General features: G+C 42.2%; 1 protein-coding gene across 5 annotated transcripts in view; it reads right to left on the bottom strand.

Moving 5' to 3' along the window:
- Positions 1-20,572, bottom strand: part of KLHL32 (kelch like family member 32) — a 269,853-nt gene that overhangs the window by 204,778 nt on the left and 44,503 nt on the right. Inside the window, exon 3 of one of the 5 annotated variants that reach the window (XM_073789446.1) lies at positions 10,322-10,407. The exons of the other annotated variants lie outside the window; for them this stretch is intronic. The gene's annotated coding sequence lies outside the window, so the exon portion shown is untranslated. The remainder of the gene's footprint in view (positions 1-10,321; positions 10,408-20,572) is intronic. 5 annotated transcript variants of the gene reach the window in all.

The following is a 20,572-nucleotide window of genomic DNA, read 5'->3' as shown; positions in this document are numbered from 1 at the left end:
TGTACTGAAAAGCTGATGTGTATCTTACATCTGCAAGAAGCATTAGAACTGGGGAAGCACCATAGTTCAAGTGCCTAAATAAGGAGACTAGGATTATGTGCAATCTTACATTTAATTCTTACATTGATCTAGTATTATCAGAATTAAATGAGTCCATTTTTTTCAGAAGAAAAAGCAGAGGCCCAGCAAGCTGAAATGCTTGAGGTAAAAAAAACTGGGAACTGGTGAAGCCGAGACTCAAATCCAGCTCTGTTACATTCTGCTGCATCACATCGCCCTACCAAAGGCAAGATGGATGTCGGTGAGCACAGTGGAGGAAGGTTAAGTGGAGGAGCACTGAAGGATGCAGAGAGAAAGGAGGAGGCTTTCCAGATGAAAAGTACAACACCCTGAAAGCTACAGGGGCTTCCAAGTTATACTCTTGTAAAATAAGAACTCTGTACCATCTGGAGACGCCATGTAGACATGTATTCAGTCTGCCATCTTTTAACAGGAAGCCCTTTCGGTAAGTTCTATTTTTATACCCATTTCCCTGATTGGGAAATCGAGGTTTAGAGAAATTAAACAACTTCATGAAGGTCACACAACCAGTATGGGAGCTGGGGTGAAAACCTAGCTAGTCTATATCCAGACCCACTCTTTTCAACCAGTAAGCTATCCTGCATCTCCAGCTAGTACAGGGTTCTTATTTTACAAAAGTATAACTCAGAAGCCTCCATATCTTTGCATGTGTTGCACCTCTCATCTGGAAAGCCTATAACAAACATGCTCATTCTCTCAGACAAAATAGTTGGTTTTCCATGAAAACACAGATCTGACCGGGCTGAATAACAAAGAATTCCTCTAACCATTCACTAAGCATCTTCTCTCTCACTCATTCAACATTTAAACTGCATTTACCATACGCCAGGAATGCATATAAAGGAGTAAGATTAAAATGACTTTGTAAACCCAAATGTCTGGGTTTTTTTTTTTAACATGACAAGTGATAAAAGCTATCACTTCTTAAAGCATACTTTTCTTTTTAAAAAGACACGTAAGGTAGAAGAAAGGACGTGGGCATGAGGTTAAGTTCCTTCAGCTGAGTTGAGCTACTCCTTAAATGACATCTTAACTGTGAATTATAGGGGTAGGGACCATGTCCCACTCATCTCTGTTAGAAGGAGCTTTGTTCCCAGAAGACTTGCTAATAAATGAATTGTTTATAAATAGTTCTTGTTTAGGGAGTTAATGCGCGTTTATCACAAATGCAGAAGTTCCAGACCTCTCCAAAAACACTTTTCCATGTCATTATAAAGGCACTCCAAGCCTTTTACAAAATATGCACATAATCCTAACCACTTCAAGATATCGAAACGAGAAAGATATCCAAATTTCAATTTCATTTAAATAATTAGTGTCACTTTAAACCTTCAGTGCAACATTGAACAAAACTGTGATGCGACAGAGTCAATGCGCGTTTGGTTTGAGGGGTCAGGGAAAGCCTCCAAAGAAATGAAGTTCACCTAAAACATCACTTAATCATACAAACGACAAAATACTAAAGAATATTCCCAAGTCAGAGACAAGAAAGTTTTCCACATTATGTTTTGTGATTTGAGACATGTTTTGAATTGCTCCATGACTTTTTGGCATGAGTCAGAAGAAGAGGAGGAGAGTGGAGTCTGTTTTCTTGGCTCAGTCAATAGGCTTGGGTGGGCTCAACAAGTGGGAGGACAAATCTCAGAAGAGTGCGGAGGAGGTAGAGGGAAAAAAAAAGGCTGTCAAATCCATCATGGTTGATATTTCACAATGACTGAAGTAGAATCCTTTCTTTATCAATCCTAATTTTCCCAATGCACAAAATCTAAGATCACATAATTTTTAAGTGTATTTTCTAATGGAGACAGTATTGCCCTCTGGTGATATTCTACCTATTTATAGGATATACTGTAAATAGTGCTACATACTATTAGTGAAAACAACATCATCATGTTTATGTCATGAAGAAAGCACACTATAATTATATCCCATGGTTTCAATAATTGTGTATAATAGAAAAATGGACTTGCCCACGTACATCACAAAAACTTTAAGTCCCAGGAACTATCTAATGTCTTCGTTAAATATTTTTTATCCACGTACCGTCAAAAACAACAGCAACTTTGGGTCTCTCTGGGGAAACTGCTAAGAACGCCACCTATAGGAACCTACCAAGCAGAGAATAGGAATCCAACATCAAGTCTGAGATAAAGATGAAGTAACTTTCCCAAGGTCAGTGAGCTAGTAAGTGACAGAGCCAGGACTGAAACCCACGCAAGTCTGACTAGAGTTCACACCTCTCATCATAGGCCATGTTGTCTCCAGAATTAGCAACACAGAATAGCTGGACTCCAGGGATTTCTACTAAGCAAAACCTCTTTCATAATTGCTCAATAATTTCCAAGATGTCAGCTATCACAGATAATTTTCTGGAAAATATTCAGTACAACCATTTCTCTTGTGAACCTTCTAAAATCTGGTCTTGGGTTCTAGAAGGCATTTAGCACGAGGATAACTGTGCAAATATCATAATTAAACTGGTTTCAACTCCCACCTCACTAGCAATGTGACGTTGGGCAAGTATGTAACCCGTCTGTGTCTCAGTTTCCTCCTTCTGTAAAATGATGTTAACACCACCTACCTCACAGCATAGTTAGAGGGGTTTAAAGAGTCAATATAAGTATTAAGAACAGTGCTAAGAACATAAAATCAATAAGTTTTAGCTGTCGTCATTATAACACCAGAGTGAAAAACACTACAGACTTCAACTCTATCATACCTCCTCATCTGTACTCCCAAATTACTGCCACTCTATATACTAAGGCATAAGGTAAATAAAAGCCTTAGAGAAGGTGCTGTGATAACCCTGTAAAGACACCTGGAAGACATTGCTCATGACTTTCATTTTGCAGTGTCCTTTTCAATGAGAGTCTTGAGAGGGATTTCTTTCTGGTCCTAGTATAAAGAAATGAATTGTACTGATGCTCCAGAACAATTGGTTTTGATTTTTACTATTTACTCATAAATGCTTTAAATCAAGTAACTAATCAAGCTTCACATTTTACAAAAACTGCCAAGAACATTTAGAATGAAACATATTCCCCCTCTTAGTAAGTATCAAGAACCTAATGGTATGTGCATTTTTCTATAATTGCTCTTGGTTCACTGAATGGCCATTCCCTTTCTTTTTACTTTGCCAGCCAATTCACATTTAATTTTTTTTTCTTTTGAATAACCAAGGTATGAGACAAAATGTCTGGAGGAATAGGAAAGGAAATAAAAGTAAGAGTGATGATCTCATTTGGATCTTCTAGGTCTGTACGAGCAGGGTTGGCATCTGCTTCTGAGCTAAAGGCTTAGGAAGGGCAAAAACATAAGTTAAAAGTCACAGATTTGGAAGTGGTCTGCCACAAGCATGCCCTCACCCATAGGTAATCTGCCCGACGATCAATCTCAGAAAGGAATTCTCCAGGCCCCTATGCTTCACTGTCCATTCCTCACAAAACAAAACACATATAATTCCAAGTCCATAGGCAATGAAACGACAGATTCTTGACTTAATAATCAACAAGTATTTGCCGAGTGCCCACCATGTTTCAGGCATTTTTCCAGGCACTTGGAATATATTGGCAACTGGAACAGACAAAATGCCTGCCCCATTGAGCTTAACTTCTACATGAGAAGACAAACAATAACCATGGCAAATAAGCAAATTATAGGGTGTGTCAGGGAGTGATAAGTGCTATGAAAAAATCAAGCAAGCTAAATTGGATCTGGGTGAAGGAGTCATGTAAAAAAAAATTTTTTTACCAGAAACTGAAAATAGATACTATAATAATTTTGAATGGTTACATTGGTTAGAATGATACATATGAATTTTTCAAAATAAACTTTTTGTCCTAAACTCACATTTTAAATGTTTGAAAATTTAACTCTGTTGATGTTTCTTCAGTAAAGTAAATACGTTTTCATAAAACAAAATAAATCACATCTTATCATTTGTATGAACCCTTTACTTCCCAGCCACTTCAGCAAAAACTAGGATTCCAGAAACTGTTACATAACGTTTCCTTTCTGGTCTTGCACCCACAGCCATAACTTTGGAAACTCCAAGTGCAAAGGGAAGACAGGTCATCAGTTTCAGTGTTTGTCTCACTGGCTCTCAAAAACATAACCATCCTCTCAGCCGCCATATTCTCACTTGTCCACTATGCAAAAATGCCCACTGCTGAATCTACAAATGCATACCCTAGAGGGCACAGGCTCATGCTAAAATCACCAACAATGGCAGTAAAGCCCATGACAGCCCTTAGGTGCCACAAAGACACTCCTCTGAAGGAGTCACTGCCCAAAAGTACCCTTTCCTAAAACGACCACAATTCTAAGTGCTAGCACTGCCCACTACTCCAATGCTACCATGTACTCAGGATCCCTTAGGGGTTTGAAACAATGCGTTTTTATCTTTCTTGCTCTTTGTAAAGTACCCCTCTTTTTCTAGGACTTGGGCTTGAGGCCAAGTGGACTTGGGCCAGGGGACAATCTGGTGGCAGACACTGTGGTGTATATGGATTCAAGCTTTTGCTCTGACACTGGCCCACTGGGCGGGAACTAAGCTTGTTAAGCTTTGATTCTTTCCAGATGATCTGTGATCTCCAGAAGAGCTTGCCCGACAAGTTCTCCAGACATGCTTCAATCTTAGGGTACATCCTGGGATTTCTGATCTATGGGAGTTGTACGTGGGCTTCCAGTTCTTTGGGAGAGAAGCATAGTTATAGGTTATATGGCATCAGGTGAACTTTGGGAAGTGTTGGAGTTGGCCCTGCTATGCACTGTCTACAGCCAGCACAAAGAGCTGGCACAGCAATGTGCTGACATAAGGGGGTTAATGACTGGAAACAACAAACAAAAATGAAGCATGGGAAACTACATCAAATTTCTCAAGGAAATGCCTTCCAAATTAAAATATTTGGGGTAGTTTATGATAAGAGATCTACAAATTCGGTACAAAAATACTGGAACTATCCAATATAGGGCAGTCATATCCTATATGTGAAAAGAGTTATCAAAATAGTGTTAGGGCTTCCCTGGTGGCACAGTGGTTGAGAGTCGGCCTGCTGATGCAGGGGACACGGGTTCGTGCCCCAGTCCAGGAAGATCCCACACGCTGTGGAGCAGCTAGGCCCGTGAGCCATGGCCGCTGAGCCTGCACATCTGGAGCCTGTGTTCCGCAATGGGAGAGGCCACAACAGTGAGATGTCCACGTACCGCAAAAAAAAAAAAATAATAGTGTTATATTCTTAGAGTTATCAATTTAAGAGTGAGAACTATAAGATACTGATGAAAGAAATCAAAAACAACACAAACAGATGGAGAGATACACCTTGTTCTTGGATTGGAAGAATCAATGCTGTGAAAATGACTATACTACCCAAAGCAATCTACAGATTAAATGCAATCCCTATCAAATTACCAGTGGCATTTTTCACAGAACTAGAACAAAAAATTTTACAGTTTGTATTGAAATATAAAAGACCCCAAATAGCCAAAGCAACCTTGAGAAAGAAAAATGGAGCTGGAGGAATCAGGCTCCCTGACTTCCGACTATACTACAGTGCTACAGTAATCAAGACAGTATGGTACTGGCACAAAAACAGAAATATAGATCAATGGAACAGGATAGAAAGCCCAGAGGTAAACCCACACATATATGGACACCTAATCTACGACAAAGGAGGCAAGAATACACAAGGGAGAAAAGGCAGCCTCTTCAATAAGTGGTGCTGAGAAAACTGGACAGCTACATGTAGAAGAATGAAATTAGAACACTCCCTAACACCATATACAAAAATAATCTCAAAACGGATTAAAGACCTAAATATAAGCCCAGACACTATAAAACTCTTAGAGGAAAACATAGGCAGAACACTTTGACATAAATCGCAGCAAGATCTTTTTTGACCCATTCCTAGAGTAATGGAAATAAAATCAAAAATAAACAAATGGGACCTAATGAAACTTAAAAGCTTTCGTACAGCAAAGGAAACCATAAACAAGAAGAAAAGACAACCCTCAGAATGGGAGAAAATATTTGCAACTGACAAAGGATTCATCTCCAAAATATACAAACAGCTCATGCAGCTCAATATCAAAGAAACAAACAACCCAATCAAAAAATGGGCAGAAGACCTAAATAGACATTTCTCCAAAGAAGACATACAGATGGCCAAGAGGCACATGAAAAGATGCTCAACATCACTAATTATTAGAGAAATGCAAATAAAAACTATAATGAGGTATCACCTCACAGCAGTCAGAATGGCCATCATCAAAAAATCTACAAACAATAAATGCTGGAGAGGGTGTAGAGAAAAGGGAACCCTCTTGCACTGTTGGTGGCAATGTACATTGATACAGCCACTATGGAGGTTCCTTAAAAAACTGAAAATAGAACTACCATATGACCCAGCAATCCCATTACTGGGCATATACCCAGAGAAAACCATAATTCAAAAAGACACATGCACCCCAATGTTCATTGCAGCACTATTTACAATAGCCAGGTCATGGAAGCAACCTAAATGTCCATCAACAGAGGAATGGATAAAGAAGACGTGCTACATATTTGCAATGGAATATTACTCAGCCATAAAAAGGAATGAAATTGGGTCATTTGAAGAGATGTGGATGGACTTAGAGACTGTCCTACAGAGTGAAGTTAAGTCAGAAAGAGAAAAACAAATATCGTATATTAATGCATATATGTGGAACCTAGAAAAACGGTATAGATGATCTTATGTGCAAAGCAGAAGTAGAGACACAGACATAGAGAATAAATGTATGGATACTAAGGGGAAAAGGTGGGGGGGTAGGAATTGGAAGATTGGGATTGACATAAATACACTATTGATACTATGCATAAAGTAGACAACTAATAAGAACCTACTGTATAGCACGGGGAGCTCTAAAATGGGACCTAAATGGGAAAGAAATCCAAAAAAGAGGGGAGGGACTTCCCTAGTGGTCCAGTGGTAAAGAATCCACCTTCCAATGCAGGAAACGCGGGTTCAGTCCCTGGTGGGGGAGCTAAGATGCCACATGCCGCGGGGCAACTAAGCCCCGTATGCCACAACTATTGAGCTCGCGCACCTCAATGAGAGAGCCTGCGTGCTGCAAACTACAGAGCCCACGCGCCCTGGAGCCCACGCGCCACAAGAGAAAGAGAACCTGCACACCACAACTAGAGAGAAGCCCAAGCACCTCAATGAAAAGATCCCACATGCCTCAACGACCCGATGCAGTCAAAAAAAAAACAAACAAAAAAGAGGGAATATATATATATATACATATGAATGATTCACTTTGCTGTATGGAGAAAACTAACACAATACTGTAAATCAACTATACTCCAATAAAAATTAATTTTAAAAAATGATGATCAATCTTCCAATGAAGAAAATTCTATATGGCTATTAAAAGCATTTTTTTCCTTCTTGTGACTATTTATTCTTCTGATAAAGAGTAGATCCAGAAGATTCCACCAAAGAAGACAGTGTTTCTTATATTTTCCCCTGAATATAAGAAATGTAGCAAGGATATATTATAGAATTTTCTGCCACCTCGCGGATTTGGAAAGTGTTATGAAATCATAAACAAATCTTAGGTTCTAACCCAACCTCACAATGTATTATTTGTGTAACCTGGGTAAATCACTTGGGCTTTCTCAGCCAACATTTACTTCTACATAAGACAGGGGTAACACAACTCTTCCACATATACTTTCACTGACACTAAATGAAATGATGAGTTTGAAAGTACTTTCTACACAATGAGGTGCAATATAAGCAAACAACCTCATCAAACTCACTCTAGTCGATGTACTCATTCTGTAGCAGATGGGGCATTTATCTCATAATACCCTGAGAAAGCTAAGAAAACTGACTTTTTCACCCAAGACAGCATTCCTCCGGATCTTATTACATAATTCTATTTTGTAAAGAAGTGAAAAAAGACAACTGGTCAAACTCAAAGTTCATTATCTCCACAGAGCAATTTTAGCCAGAATATCTGAATAAAACAAGAATGAAAACATTCTATTATTGCCTAGGCTACTCTACATAATGCCTTTTTTCTGACACCTTGAATCATTGCTTGCCTCATAGGTAACATTTTCAATTATTCAAGCACTAGTTAATATTGCTGGTGTTGGCACGATCAGTAATTACTGTCTTTAATAATCACAGGCATCTGATTCCAGCTGCTCCCATCTTTGATATAACCATGAGCAACAGCCTGGTGGACAGGAACCGACAGGGAAAGAATACAGCCGGGGGCCAAGCTGATGCTGGTGGTGTACTAGCTTTCAGTGAGCTACCAGAGTCAGAAAGACATGATGTAAAGTGAGACCACAGATTAAGAAAGAATGAATGTCCTGGGAGTTTTGTACAAAATAAAACATTTTCTGAACATGAGAATGATTTTTGAATTTAGATCTGAAGAAGCTGGCTAAATAAATCATACCTTCAACAACCTTCTTTTGAGTAATTATAAAAAGAATTCATCTGCATACTCATTCCCCTGCCAGATATGACTTTTCCCTTCCCCAGATGGCTGGGGTGAGTGTCTGTGCATATGGCAAAGGAAAAACAGCAGGAGCTCCAAGTGCGTAAAAAGAAGTGAAGGCTTACAAAACATGTATGATATGAGACACCAAAGGGACTATAAAACCAAAGAAGACCAACCAATGAACGCAAAGCCTGGGAGACCCATGTCCTGGCCCCAGCTCTGTCTCCCTTGCACAAGCCAGTTTGCTTTTCTGGGCTTCTGCCTTCTCATGTGGACAGCAGTGTGATCCAACTATAATCAGTCTGGAGAATTCTCTATAGCCTATGTGAAATTTGAAATTATCCAATGTTGAGGGTCAGCAAAAATAGGTAAAGCAATGTCCCTCAGTATCCACGGGGGATTGGTTCCAGGACCCGCTGCAGATACCAAAATACACAGATGCTGAAGTCCCATAGTCAGCCCTCTGTATCTGTGGACACAGAACCCATGGATACAGAGGCCCAGCCTTAGAAGTAAAAATCATACCACCGCATGGATCCTGTGTGAACACCACCAAGAGACCCAGTCCCTTAAGAGCTGGTTCTAGGGGAATATGGAATCCGCATCTACCATAAATCAAATATATTTTTAGAAAAAAAATTAATGGGGGAATGAGAATGTGTGTGCATATGTAGGGATGTATATGTGTGTGCAGATGTGTGTAAAGGTATGCATGTATGTGTAGGTAGATGTGTGGTCTGTGTGTAGAGGGGAGCATAGACAATCCGTCTCATTCCTCTGCTTCCCTTTTTGTCTATCGTCCCTCCTCTAAATCTCTGGCACTGAGTGCTAATTTAATTTAATTTTTAACCAAGGCATGTGGGCAAGGAAGACGTGAAAAAGGTTGCATATTTATTTCCCAGGCTAGCTCAGAAGCCAGTCTGCATTAGGGAATGATTCTCTGTAGAATGGGGACAGTAAAGGATTGGTGATGTTGGTAGACAGGAAAATAGTGGCATCAGAATCACCTGAGTTAAGGCTTTTTCAATACCTCTATGCTTTCTCCTCTCTCTCTCCTTCCTTGAGATTCTCATATGATCCTGAAAGGACAGTCTGAATGCACCCACACATATACACACACACTCATCACAACTGCAAGTTACTGCTACTGGTTTGCTGAGGTGGAATAAAAGATGAAGGATTTCACCGTTAATGTCCCTTCCTGCTCTGACACTTTAGGACTTTGCTCCTACCATTGATATACCTTCTAATTAAGGAAACATTTGAGGTGACCAGAGAACAACAGAGGTGACACCACATAACTATGTAGAAAACTGAGTGGCAAATAGATGAGGACTTCTAAAATAACGAAATATATTGTACGGTAGAGCTAATCAGGAGTTGGTTTTTCATGGAGGAAATAGGCTAAACCTTGGTGCACAGCTCTTAGAATGAGAGGGACGTAAAGCAGCATGCCAGGGGCCAGGCATGTACAGGATCAAATATATGCAGGAGGGCACGATCTAGAAAGACAGTGAGGGGGACAGTGCCAGTGCTGGGAGTAGTGCCAGGTCGGGATGACCGGGATAAATGGGGCCAGCGGACCTTGGGCTGCAAACTGCAGGGCGCCAGAACTTGGAGCGGCAACTGTGGAATCACCGCTGGCTCTAAAGCAAGAGACCGCTAGAATAAAACATGTGTCTGAGGAAGCGACTTCAGATCCTGGTGCCCAAGACAGGTCAGAGCAGAAGGTTCTAACCTGGGATCCACGAACAGACTTCAAGTACTGGACAGCCCCTGCTGTTCTCTGCCACTCTTCTTCTGAATCCACATGCATACACGCATCTTGTACAGGAAAGAGGAATGTATTACATTCTCAAAAAGGTATGTGACAACCGCTTTCTCCATCCGACCCCCATCCCACCCACACACAACACAGGAAACCTGAGAATTCTATAGTGTTTGCAAATTTTCCTTGCGGGTGGGGGAGGTGCTTCTCCTGGTTCAGGTGGAGCAAATCAGTAAAGGGTAAAACAGAACAAGAGCAGCTAGTTGGCACCATCCCAGGTGATCCCTGTGTAGCAGAGGACGCAGCAGAGGCTCCAGAGGGGAAGCGTGAGAAGGCACTTTCCCAGGCTCACTTTTTAGGGAGGTGTTGATAAAAGGGGCATTCGTGGATTACAGAAAGTTGGCTACAACAGCAGTCTTATCCTGAATTGGTTTAGGATTATCACCTCATATCAAACCTCTTTTGCATTACAAAGCCAGTTTCTCAGAGCTATAGTGTCACATAAAATGTGTCTAAGTCATTCAGGAAACTAATTTAAGGAATTAGATCAAGCATGGCTAATTCTTAATGGAGATACAAACAGGCTTCCAAAAAAAGAAAGCAAAAATCATCATATTTCTTAAATCAAGTATCAAAATCCACATTTGACCACTTCCACTTATTTAGTAGGGATATTTCTCAAAATCAGTATTTTAAAAACTAGAGTCAATCCAGGTTGAAAGAATAAAACATACCTTTTTCACTATCTATTTTCTACCAAAAGCAGCGCTGACTTTTTGGGTACTTCAGTTAAATTTAGTTATTGGAACATATGAATCATAAAAGCTGTACCTTTAAAAGAGTTTTCAGGAAAAATTTATTTTTTGAAATTTCAACCTGGTAAGCAAACCTTTGAAACAGACTTGAAAAATGTGTTTGCAAAAGTACAAAGGAAGAAGCAACACCTGAGAAAGTCTAGTGAGCTATGGGTGACACTCTAAATTCTAAGGTGTTAATTATCTCAGGTTTCCAGGAGGCTTCTGCCCTGAAATATGCTCGGTTTCTGATTGTGCAATTCACGTTTCTATTTTTGATTGTACATTCCACATCTTCTATTAAGCTTTCCCTTCTCTGAATTCCAACAACTTGTGCCTGTGCTAGGGACACTCACATTAGGTCTAGATGACAGTTATAGATATATTATAGTTATATCTTTCCTCTCTGCTGTTCTGTGAACGTATTCAGGACACGGAACACCTCTCACCCACCTTCCACGAAAATATCCAATAAAGTCTGCTGAATGAACAAGTAGAGAGAGTAGGTATGAACCTTACTGCAAACTCGTTGTGCAAAAAAATTAAAAGCTTATCTCCTTGTTTTCTACAACTCAAATTTAATTTCTATTCTATCAGTTGGGAAGCTCTGCCTTCTTGGGTTGCTCAAGCAGAGCATGGTTCTGGGATTTACATTGTGGTAAAGTTACGAGGGCTGGGCTGCCAGATGCCTCTGGTCTCCCAAGTCACCATGTAACCTTAGCTCAACTGTCATTAAATGCAATTATCATTTTCAGTCCTTGACTTACTGGGTATTGGCAACATCCAAAACGGATAAATGCTCTCTCCTTCCTGAATCTTGCTACTTCCTTGGCTTCTATGAGTCCATCCTCTCCTGGATTTCCCCCTTCCTCTCTGGCTACACATTTTTTTGTGTGTTTTTTTGTTTTGGGGGGGGTTGTTTTTTTGCTTCTCCCTCTCTACCTCATCATTATGTGCTGTAGTTCCATGAGCTTCAGAGTTCACTGATCTACTTTATCTCTAGACAATTCCAACAACCCCTATTAAAAATTGTATCACAGGCCCAGAGTCTTCTATCATGTCCAAACATACAATAACCTCCTATTTGATATCTTCATTTGAACATCTTAAGACAGCTCAAATTTAATACTGCCATAACCACACGTAATTTCTGTAAGGCCAACTGGCCCGAAGCAGGGGAACACAATCAGATTCACAGGTTGCATCAGACCGAAACTCTCCGGACCACCCAGTTCCAGAAACTGACCTGGAGACTTTGCACCCGGCCCAGCCTTCCCGCCTTTCGAGGGGCGGGACTAACAGTCCCCCAGGATACCCGAAAAGACCACCAAATAAGGAATACTCTGCGCCCTCCCAGATTCACCACACCCCTTCCCCTTCTTCCCCTATAAAATCTTGCCCACCCCTCGCCCGGGTGCGACTTCTCTGGCCCCTTTCTCTCGGACCAGTGAACCTCGCCCGGGAGCGCTCCCTAATAAAGCTCACTTGAAGCCTTCCTCTGTTTCGCGGTGCCGTTTGTTAAGATCCGACCTTACAATTTCCTTCACCCATCCCACCCAGCCCCCAACAGTTCCTCTTCTAGAATCCCTTTCTTGATGAATTATACCAACATGCACCCAACTGCATGGAATGCCACCACCATGCAGTTGTATGGATTAGTGTCACCATCCATGCAAATGGTACCTCCACTCACACAGCTGTATGGAACGGCACCACCACCCCCACAGATGTAGGATTCACAGGGTTCTCTCTCCCTCATTCTCAATATCCAATCGAGCACCGAGATCTGAACATTTTACCTCTTAGCCCTTAAATGGTCTTCCCTCTTTCTCCCCACCTTCTTAGGCCAAGCTACTACCATCACCTCTGATCTGAAACAGAGCAATAGACAGCAACACCTTCCTACACTGATGAGTGCCTTCCTTCAATCAGAAGCCACTGTTAGCCTTCCAGGTCTGGTCACCCTTTGACTAAAACCCTTCCTTGGGAGTTTCCCACTGTTTTTAGGACAAAGATCCAGGTGTGGTCCTGCCCTACCCACGCTCCAGCATCATCTCCCCCCACACTCTCCTTGGCTCTCAGCACCCCACTGTACCTTGTTGTCACCACTGTTTTCCCCCAGCGCTGCGCTGGGCCTCTTTATATGAATTTTTTCCTCCTTTATTTGAAGCATTCTCCGCCCTCTGGCTTTCACCTCATTAACTCATCACATCCTTCAGACCCCCAACCCCACTTTCTCAGGGAAGGCTTCTGCACCACCACCTCAAAGCAAGTCAAACCCTTTTTACACTTTCATAACACCATGAACCTCCTATTCTCAGCATTTATTTCAATTGTAATTTTACCCATATTTGTGAAATCATTTGATGAGTGCCCATCACTTCCACTGGAGTGTCAGCTCCAAGACAACAGAGCTCTGATCTGTTTTCCTCACCACTGAATCATCAGCACTTGGCACAGAGCCTGGCATCTAACAGATGCCCCATAACTATGTGCCGAATGAGCATTCTTGACAGCACAGAATAATATTAATGAGAAAACTGGCGATGCTCTTATACGCAAAAACACCAATGGCAGCATATTGAAGAAACAACAACAACACAGGATCTTTTATAGCTTTCATCCTGAAATGAGAGCATAAGGGTCACACAGACCCACCAGGTGTGGCCCGTGAATCACAGCTGTCCTTCAGCATTAGACACTGAATACTGGAAAACATAGGTTGTAGTCAAAATAAAAGTGCCTACATTCTCATTACCCACACACCCAGGAAGAGGTGATAATGGGAAGAAAGACCTGCTCTCCCCAATAATAAGGGAGGAACCTTAGCTCCCAGGCCCTCCAGCCTCTGCTTAAGAATAATCATATAGTAGATAGCAAAACTTTACTGAGTGCCTACTTCCTGCTGGACAAGGTAACTTATATACATTATCGGGCTTGATCCACATAATTATACTGCAGAGTAGGTATAACTGTCTCCAGAATACAAAGGAGGATACTCAGGTTCAAAGAGATAAATAACTTTCCAAACAACTAGTAAACAAAAGAACCAGGATTCAACCTTAGGGCTCTCTTTCTCTAAAGGCATCCCACTGATGCACCCCACTGCCGCTGCTACACAAAGCAAGAAAGGCAGCTACAAGCAGCCAAAGCCCCACTGGCTGTGGAGGAGGTAAGTGGCTGGTGGACACTGTAGTCCAAAGATAGCTTTAATATCACTTGTCATCGAAAAGGGCCAGAGCAGGCAAAAGCAGTAACAACAGCACGGAGAAGGTTGGATGTGACATCTGTGGCACAGGAGAAGCACCTGAGAAGGCTGGATCCCAGAAGAAAAGGTCTCCACTATGGGACCCAGCCCTGCCCAGTACCCTCCAGCAAGGAACAACAGCGTGAACACAGAACACAGAACAGTGAAATAGAGCCGAGGTCTGCTCCAGATGCTGGAGTGCCTTAGCCAGAAATGTGTTGTTTTGTTTCCACTGTGGAATTTATCCTGGAACTTTCCTTCACTACACTGGTGGCCAAAGAAACCCTTGATTAAATAAAAACAAAAATTAAAAACCTTGGTATAAAGCAAGTTTGGAAGTGTTGTTATTTTGAGAATACTCAACATAGGAAAATATAAGAGAGATAAATTACTGGATTCCTTTAAATAGCCAACTCCCAGAAGCTTTAAAGATTTTTTCGTTGTTTTATTAAATCTCGCATTACTTGACAAAGAGGCTTAGAAATTAGATATACATAATACTAGAGGTTATAGAGAAACCTTTCAGTACCTCCTGAAAGCCTGTTTATTTACAGAGCCTGAGAAAGGGAGATGGTTCACATTGGGAAGAATTAGAAGGCAGGTGGGGAAATGCTTTTTGTTTGTTTGTTTCTTTCTTTTGTTTTAATTTAATTTTATTTTATTTTTTATTGGCGTATAATTGCTTTACAATGGTGTGTTAGTTTCTGCTTTATAACAAAGTGAATCAGTTATACATATACATATGTTCCCATATCTCTTCCCTCTTGCGTCTCCCTCCCTCCCACCCTCCCTATCCCACACCTCCAGGTGGTCACAAAGCACCGAGCTGATCTCCCTGTGCTATGATAGCTAGTGGGAAGCAGCTGCATAGCACAGGGAAATGCTTTTTGAGACTAATTTAGCCACGGGTCTTAGAGTCACAGGGGTTTTTAGAAAGAAGAGTAAGATAAAGAAAGCCAAGTTTCTAAAGAGATTAGTCTGCAGCAGTCCACAGGAAGGGATGGAAGAAAAAAGAAAGTGGCACAGAGACACCAGTAAAGAAGCTACAGCGCTAAGGACGTGAATCAGAAAAGCAGCCAGGAGAACAGAGGGGAGAGGAGGGCATGCGAGATGCTGGGAAGGAGAAACTGAGAGGCCTGGGGACTGAATACTGAGATGACAGCCTAGTTAGCTGCAGGTAAGGTCAGACACACACGAATAGGGTAATATTTTACACTTACACAAACATGCAGCTCCTTTAACCCACACTTCCTGAGCACTGGTGGTACCAAGTCAGAGAAGACCCAGATTCAAATGTCTACAAAAGGCACATTGATTGATACAGAAGATCAGAGGTTACCTAGGATGGAGTGGGAGTGGGAATAAACTTTGGGGGTTGATACAAATGTTCTAAAAGTGGATTGAGGTGATGGCTGCACAACTCTATAAACATAGACTAAAAATTATTAAGCTGTGCACTTACAATGGGTGAACTTTATGGTCTGTAAATTCACCCTCAGTAAAGCTGTTCTTTTTTTTTTTTTTTTGGAACAGATAAAGGTTTATTGCAGGGCCATGCAAGGAGACGGTGGCTCATGCCTTAAAAAGCCCAAACTCCCCGAAAGCTTTCAGCAAATCCCATATATAGGAAAGATGAGGGAGGGGCGCGGTTAGTTGTTGCAAAATTTTTGGTTTCAGATCCTTTGTTCTTGAGGTCAGGTAATGATGTTTCTGTAAATCTCCACCAAAACAAATGTTATTCTCTGCTCTGACAGGAAAGCGCAAGGTCCCAAGGCACAACTTTCACCCTCAGAGGTCCAGGTCCTTCCTCATAAGAAGGGAGCCCCCGCTCCGGCCAGCTACCCTGTCCGTGAGCATTCATCCAGCACTCAGGCTGGGTCCTCCCGCCAGTGCCCAGGCCCAGATGAAGAGGCAGATCTTAGCTGGCAGTGCCTTCAGGGTCAGGTCCCCAGACCCTACCCAGAAGTCGTCACTGAGGGAGTAAGGCACCCAGGATCCAGCTGGCCCTCAGGCCACCCAAACACGGGGGTGGGGGGGTATGCCGGGTCCTGCAGACTGCAACCCGTGCAGACTGCTACTGCCACTAGGTCGCAGAGGCAGGGACAAGGGAGAGGTTCGCATTGCCCAAAAGCCTGGGCCCACTCAGTGGGTGGCCATGGCGAAGGCTCTGGAACTCTGCAGGACACAGCCCCCAGCCTTCTCCCCAGGGCCCCCGGCTCACCCGCCAGCCAGAGGCTGGAGGGCCTACAGCAGCGGTCCCCAATCTTTTTGGCACCAGGGACTAGTTTTGCAGAAGACACTTTGACCACAGACCGGGTTGGGGGAGAGTTCAGACGGTAATGCAAGCAATGGGGAGCGGCAGATGAAGCTTCAATCACTCCCTTCTGCTCACCGCCTGCTGTGCGGCCCAGGGCATGGTAACCCCTGGCCAGGAGGACCCAGGGGAGAAGGCTGCGACCGGCCTCTTACCGCACTCTCTGCCGCGACAACCACCACTCAGCCGACCGATGGCCCAGCGGGGCCTCTAACCACCGCACTAGTGGTCTTGTGCTAAGTAATGGTCGTTCAGGTGTGTCTGCTAACAGCTGCGTGCCACCTTACTTCTATTACAATTCCTCCCTTTTCTGTGATACTCCTCAATATTGAGGAGAAAATGTGGGTATGTCTTGGGTAGAGTGGTTAATCATAAACTCAGTAGAGGAACTGGGTTTTAGGGGGACTTGGTTTCAACCTCCAATCCTGTTTCATCCTTCACAAATTAGCAAAGCTGTTCTTAAAAAGTGATGAGAGCTATGGAGAAGGGACAGTAATACACGGTAAGGAGAATTAAGGTGGGGGGTAGTTTTCGTTTTAAATAGGCGATCACAGTGGACCTCAGTGAGAAGGTGACATTTGCGCAAGGACCCAAAGGAGGTGAGGGAGGGAGCCTGGGGACAGCCAAGAGGAGGAGAGTCCAGGTAGAGGAAACCAAGGACGACGTGTGCAGGTTCTAAAGTAGAAAAGGAGGCCAGTGAGACCAGGGCAGGAGTGGACAGTGAACAGTAGAAGGTAAGGACAGAGGAGGACAGGAGGGGATAGATGGTATAGATTGCGTTGGTTCTCGAGATGGAATCTAATGCAATTTTAAGCTAAAGACTAAGGTGATCTCACTCAGCTTTTAAAAGGATCACCCCAGCTGCAGTACTAGGAACAGTCTCTGGGAAGCAAAGGCGACCAGCCGGGAATCTGCTGCAGTAGTTTAAGCATCAGCTGGTGTTGACTGGGGCAATGGTGGGAGCAGAAAGGTGATCAGAAACGGTCAGATTCCAGGTATATTTTGAAGGTAAAACCAAAAGAATTTCCTGACTGCTTGGATGCGAGCTGTCAGAGAAAGAAGCAAGGATGACTCCACGGTTCTGGGCCTGAGCAGCTAAAGATGGGGAAGCTCTGGATGAGGCAGGTTTGAAGGAAAAAAATTAAAAAGCATGTACTGGGAACTTTACTACTAAACTATATCTGCCAAAGTCACTTCACATAATTTTGGTAACATTCTTCCAAAGGCCAATTTGACTCTAAGGTAGGTTTCCTTCCAACATGTTCGTTAGTTAGGGTACTTTAGGGAAATGAATTGGCCATGCAAAATGTAGAAATGTTTATTTAAAATTCTGATTCTTGGTCTTTTTATTCTTAGGACTGCTGAACAGCTTATTTTCTTATAACTTCTTAATTATGCTTCTAATGACATTAGATTTAACCTGCCTGGAAAGGTCCTGCTGTTGGTCCAAAGTGAACCAACAGAAAAGAGCAGTGACACCAGTGACAGTCACTTATCCCTCAGTGATTCTTTACTTAAACAGAGCCACTGAGCTGGGAAAAGGCCCAATCAATGAATGCTGGGCTATGTTAATGAACTCCATCTCCTATAAAAATATCAGTGTTAGAGCAAAATTCATGAAGTGTCACAAAGAAGTGCCCAAATTCAAGGTCAATCTCTCTTGTGAGTTATTTCTCCTTAGAAGAAGGCTCTCTAAAGAGATGAAGGTAGAAGAGGTTAAATTCCTATCTGTAGATTTAAATAATACCTAGTCTCATTTCACGATGTAAAATACAGATTTTTCTTTCTTGCACTTCTAAATTTATGTGTGTGTGTTGGGTTCTCTCTATTTATTCTGCACATCTGGCCACCGGACTTCTCCATGAGATCATTATCATTAATACGCGAGTTAGAAATACACATTAGGCTCAGCAGCTGTGCCCAAGGCCATTACTTCCTCTCATTTGGCACAGGTGGCCAAAGAGATGATTCTGGCAGACGAGCCAAGTGCTAGCCACCTAATGAAGCTGCAGCCTCCAAACCAACTGATGGTAAATGCAGTTTTAAGTTATCCTCACGCACTTCCCTCCCCCTCCCTCTCTCCCCACTGCTCTCATCCTTGCCACAAAAAGCAGAAGAAAGAGTACACCCTAACTCTAATTTGCCAAAGCTCTAAACACACCATTTCATCTGATTCTCCAAGGAGGAAAAGGTAACTCAACAAAACAATTCCAGTTCTAAAATGGTCATTCTTTAGGTCAAAAGCCTTTTTTCTTCAACTCAAAAATAACCCTGCAAAAGGGATTAAGCTGGTTTGTACCTAACTCAGTATCAGAGAAACCATCACAATAGTGATAATAGTGATTAAACGAACATGGACAAGTATGAGTATAGTATCTGCCCTTCTTTCATATGCTCACACGCCTTAAAATGACTTCTCTTAAAACTATAAGTAGGCAATATCCTCACCATGCATAACTCTCTTAGATTGTAAAGTTCACTTATAATTTCATAAGCTGTTTAATGGCAAGGTTTCTTTTTCTCCTTATCTGTATGCTGGTGCTTAAGAGTTGCATATCTCCTCAAAATGCCTGATATTCAAATGTTTTGATGCTTTAAGATCATGATAGTGAAGAAGGTCATGAAATTCCCCTCAGACATAAAAGACGCACATACATAGTCACACTCTGTTTCAGCCAGTTTCTGAGGACAGAATATTAAATTTAAAAGCCTATTAAAGACCTGCAAAACACCCTCCAAACCTTCCCTAAAATAAAGAGCAAACGACAATTCAAAATTACGGTTTCTCTGCTCCCAGAGAAATCCTGCTATAAAGATCTATACTATTCTGCCACAGTTCACTACAGATAGACCTGTTAATCAATGACTCACAGGACTTTATCCACAGTAGAAACTATATTCTCCAGTTGGCTTATATAATGCCATGTAATCACCCTCAACACTCTAAATCTAAAAAGGTATAAAAAAGCATCTGATTTTATCTTGTGCAGAAATGTCTATTTTTTTTAATCAATCAAACTGCTTCAACGCTGGATAATACTGCAATGAGGGTATTTATAAAGATGCTCTCTGCAGTGATTCACCTGATTACTTGTACACAAATCTGAGTGGAAAATCCTAACTTCTGTTTCAGCAGTGAAGATGTTAATCACACATTACGACTCCTATCCAGAGCACTTAGTAAAGAATCGCCTGCAATGTTTAAACGTCCACTGAAGAGCCATAGAGTTGGGTGACCTCAGAACTTATTTACCTTGCTCTTTTCTGTTAAGTGTGAATGGCAAGAAAACTGAGGCCCAGATCCAGGTGGCACGGTGGGTCCCTGGGAGGTAGGAATAAGGAGCAGAGTGTGTGCAGGTCACTGTGCTCTTGACCTGCAGCTCGGGGATTAGACTCACCATCAGAATCACTCGGGAAGGGTGTTCTAATACTCAGGGGCTCAGTACCAATACAGATTCCAACACAATAAATATAGACTCCAGGCATCTATATTTTTAAAACAACTCCAGGTCCTTCTGAGGACCATCTCTTTACAGAGCCTGGTTGCAACCTCTGTAGAACAGTGATCACATATGATTTTCTAAAGCAAGGCTTCAGAACAGCCAAACAAATCAATAATGGAGCTCTTTAGTATAAGCAAAGCTTTTAAAAAACAGATCTAATTTTGTTCTCATGATTCTCACTATTATCCCAGTTATAAAGGAGACTTGGCCACAGAGCTCCCGTGGCAGAGCTGGAACCTCAACGACTCCGACTCCGAGGGCCCTTGTTCTCCAGATCCGCTTCATTGCGCATGGCCCCCAGGCTCACCTCACTGTACAGAAATACAGCCAGTGAGGGATTTTCAGTTCTGCTCTGGGACCCAA

This window comes from Tursiops truncatus, chromosome 12, assembly GCF_011762595.2.
Source record: "Tursiops truncatus isolate mTurTru1 chromosome 12, mTurTru1.mat.Y, whole genome shotgun sequence".
Classification (NCBI taxonomy): domain Eukaryota; kingdom Metazoa; phylum Chordata; class Mammalia; order Artiodactyla; family Delphinidae; genus Tursiops; species Tursiops truncatus.
This window is presented reverse-complemented; position numbering and strand designations above follow the sequence as displayed.